General features: G+C 34.4%; 1 non-coding gene across 1 annotated transcript; it reads left to right on the plus strand.

Moving 5' to 3' along the window:
* The first annotated feature begins 657 nt into the window (after window positions 1–657).
* LOC148579604 (small nucleolar RNA R71) lies at window positions 658–765 on the plus strand. The gene has a single exon (XR_015896277.1). It is a non-coding gene; the product is annotated as a small nucleolar RNA R71 (small nucleolar RNA).
* The last annotated feature ends 3,220 nt before the right edge of the window (window positions 766–3,985 follow it).

The following is a 3,985-nucleotide window of genomic DNA, read 5'->3' on the forward strand; positions in this document are numbered from 1 at the left end:
TTGTGCCTCCAAATTTCTTATGGAGGACCTTGTTTCACTCATGAAACTTAGAGTGGCCTTGGACAGATCAGAGACTAAGTTTGCTAAATTAGAGGTATTTTGTTCAGAGTTCTCTGTCTGTTGCTGAGAAGATGATGGAAAAGGTTTACTATTGTTAAACCTGTTTCTTCCACCATTATTAAAGCCTTGTTGAGGCTTTTGTTGATCCTTCCATGAGAGATTTGGGTGATTTCTCCATGAGGGATTATAGGTGTTTCCATAGGGTTCACCCATGTAATTCACCTCTGCTATTGCAGGGTTCTCAGGATCATAAGCTTCTTCCTCAGAAGATGCCTCTTAAGTACTGTTGGATGCAGCTTGCATTCCATTCAGACTCTAAGAAATCATATTGACTTGCTGAGTCAATATTTTGTTCTGAGCCAATATGGAATTCAGAGTATCAATTTCAAGAACTCCCTTCTTCTGAGGCGTCCCATTACTCATAGGATTCCTCTCAGAAGTGTACATGAACTGGTTATTAGCAACCATGTCAATGAGTTCTTGAGCTTCTGCAGGCATTTTCTTTAGGTGAATGGATCCATCTGCAGAAGTATCCAATGACATCTTAGCTAATTCAGACAGACCATCATAGAATATATCCAGGATGGTCCATTCTGAAAGCATGTCAGAAGGACACTTTTTGGTCAGTTGCTTATATCTCTCCCAAGCTTCATAGAGGGATTCACCTTCTTTCTGTCTGAAGGTTTGAACATCCACTCTAAGCTTACTCAGCTTTTGAGGAGGAAAGAACTTGGCTAAGAAAGCCGTGACCAGCTTATCCCAAGAGTTCAGGCTATCTTTGGGTTGAGAGTCCAACCACACTCTAGCTCTGTCTCTTACAGCAAACGGGAAAAGCATAAGCCTGTAGACCTCAGGATCAAACCCATTGGTCTTAACAGTATCACAGATCTGCAAGAATTCAGTTAAGAACTGAAAAAGATCTTCAGATCGAAGTTGATGAGCGGATAATTTATACGCTTTTTGGCATTGTTTTTACATAGTTTTTAGTATGATTTGGTTAGTTTTTAGTATATTTTTATTAGTTTTTAATTAAAAATCACATTTTTGGACTTTACTATGAGTTTGTGTGTTTTTCTGTGATTTCAGGTATTTTCTGGCTGAAATTGAGGGACCTGAGCAAAAATCAGATTCAGAGGTTGAAGAAGGACTGTAGATGCTGTTGGATTTTGACCTCCCTGCATTTAAAGTGGATTTTTTGGAGTTACAGAACTCCAAATGGCACGCTTCTAATTGCGTTGGAAAGTAGATATCCAGGACTTTCCAGAAATATATAATAGTCTATACTTTGTCTGAGTTTAGATGACGTAAACTGGCGTTGAACGCCAGTTCCATGTTGCAGTCTGGCGTTCAGTGCCAGAAACAAATTGCAAAGTGGAGTTCAATGCTAGAAACACGTTACAAACTGGCGTTCAACTCCAAAATTGACCTATCCACGTGAAAACTTCATGCTCAGCCCAAGCACACACTAAGTGGACCCCGGAAGTGGATTTCTGGATCAATTACTTACTTTTGTAAACCCTAGTAGCTAGTCTAGTATAAATAGGACGTTTTACTATTGTATCTTCGGATCATCTTTGGATTATTTTTTTGATCCTTTGATCATGTTTTGGGGGCTGGCCATTCGGCCATGCCTGGACCTTATCACTTATGTATTTTCAACGGTAGAGTTTCTACACACCATAGATTAAGGTGTGGAGCTCTGCTGTTCCTCAAGGATTAATGCAAAGTACTACTATTTTTCTATTCAATTCAACTTATTCCGCTTCTAAGATATTCATTCGCACTTCAATATGATGGATGTGATGATCGTGACAGTCATCATCATTCTCAACTTATGAACGCGTGCCTGACAACCACTTCCGTTCTACCTTAGATTGAATGGATATCTCTTGGATATCTAATACAGGGGACCGAGTTCGAGTTATTAGTGTCTTCGTGGTATAAGTTAGAACCCATGGATGGCCATTCCTGAGATCCTGAAAGTCTAAACCTTGTCTGTGGTATTCCGAGTAGGATCTGGGAAGGGATGGCTGTGACGAGCTTCAAACTCGCGAGTTCTGGGCATAGTGACAGATGCAAAAGGATAGTAAATCCTATTCTAGTATGATCGAGAACCGACAGATGATTAGCCATGCAGTGACAGTGCATTGGACCATTTTCACAGGAGGATGGGATGTAGCCATTGACAACGGTGATGCCCTACATAAAGCTTGCCATGGAAAGGAGTAGGATTGATTGGATGAAGACAGCAGGAAAGCAAAGGTTCAGAGGAACGAAAGCATCTCTATATGCTTATCTGAAATTCTCACCAATGAATTACATAAGTACCACTATCTTATTTTATGTTTTATTTATCTTTTACTTATCAATTCATAAAATCAGTTGAATCTGCCTGACTGAGATTTACAAGGTGACCATAGCTTGATTCATACCAACAATCTCCGTGGGATCGACCCTTACTCACGTAAGGTATTACTTGGATGACCCAGTGCAGTTGTTGGTTAGTTGTACGAAGTTGTGAAACAAAATTAAGAATATGAACGTGTGTATAAAGTTTTTTGCGCCGTTACCAAGGAAGTAAAGATCACGATTTCGCACACCAAGTTTTTGGCGCCGTTGCCGGGGATTGTTCGAGTTTGGACAACCGACGGTTCATTTTGTTGCTCAGATTAGGTAATTTTCTTTTTGTTTTATTTTCAAAAAAAAAAAAAAAAACAAATTTTTTCAAAAATCTTTCAAAAAAATTTTTTCCCTCTGTTTTCGAAAATTATTTTAAAATTTTTAAGAATGAATTCTAAAGTTTCAAAATGGTATGCTGAAGTTTGGCTGGCCATCAAGCTTTAGACTAACCTGGTATGATTCCTGGAATCTTGATTGAGGACTTTGAATTCTTTGCTTCCTTTTCCCTATATGTTTTCAAAAAAAAAAAAAAAAATACAAAAATCCAAAAAAATTAATAAAATCATAAAAATAAAAAATATTTTATGTTGTTTGTTTGAGTCTTGAGTCAATTTTTAAGTTTGGTGTCAATTGTATATTTTTATTTTTCTAAAAATTTTTGAAAATTCATGCATTCATAGTGTTCTTCATGATCTTCAAGTTGTTCTTGGTAAGTCTTCTTGTTTGATCTTCATATTTTCTTGTTTTGTGTCTTTTCTTGTTTTTCATATGCATTTTTAATTAGTTAGTTTCTAAAGTTTGAAAATTTCTAAGTTTGGTGTCTTGCATGTTTTTCCTTCATTAAAAATTTTCAAAAATAAGTCTTGATGTTCATCTTGATCTTCAAAGTGTTCTTGGTGTTCATCTTGACATTCATAGTATTCTTGCATGCATTGTGTGTTTTGATTCAGAATTTTTATGTTATGAGTCTTTTTCATATTTTTCTCTCTCATCATTAAAATTCAAAAATAAAAAAATATATTTTCCTTCTTTTACTCAAAATTTCGAAAATATGATTTGATTTAGTCAAAAAGTTTTTAAATTTAATTGTTTCTTAAGAATCAAATCAAATTTTCAATTTAAAAATCCTATCTTTTTCAAAAATCAAATCTTTTTCATTTTTCTTATTTATTTTCGAAAATTTAAAAAAAATATTTTTCAAAAATATTTTTCTTAATTTTATCTCATAATTTTCGAAAATATTACTAACAATTAATGTGATTGATTCAAAAATGTAAAGTTTGTTACTTGCTCATTAAGAAAAATTCAATCTTTAAACTCTAGGATCATATCTTTTTAGTTTCTTGTTGGTCAAGTAATCAACTTTAGTTTTCAAAATCAAATCTTTTTAATTTTCTTTTCAAATCTTTTTCAAACTAACATTTCAATCATATCTTTTTCAAATTCAATTTCAAAATCTTTTCTAGCTTCTTTTCTAACTTCTTATCTTTTTAAAATTGATTTTTAAATCTTATCTTTTTGTTTC

Source organism: Arachis ipaensis, chromosome B10, assembly GCF_059453495.1.
Source record: "Arachis ipaensis isolate K30076 ecotype BB chromosome B10, ASM5945349v1, whole genome shotgun sequence".
Classification (NCBI taxonomy): Eukaryota; Viridiplantae; Streptophyta; class Magnoliopsida; order Fabales; family Fabaceae; genus Arachis; species Arachis ipaensis.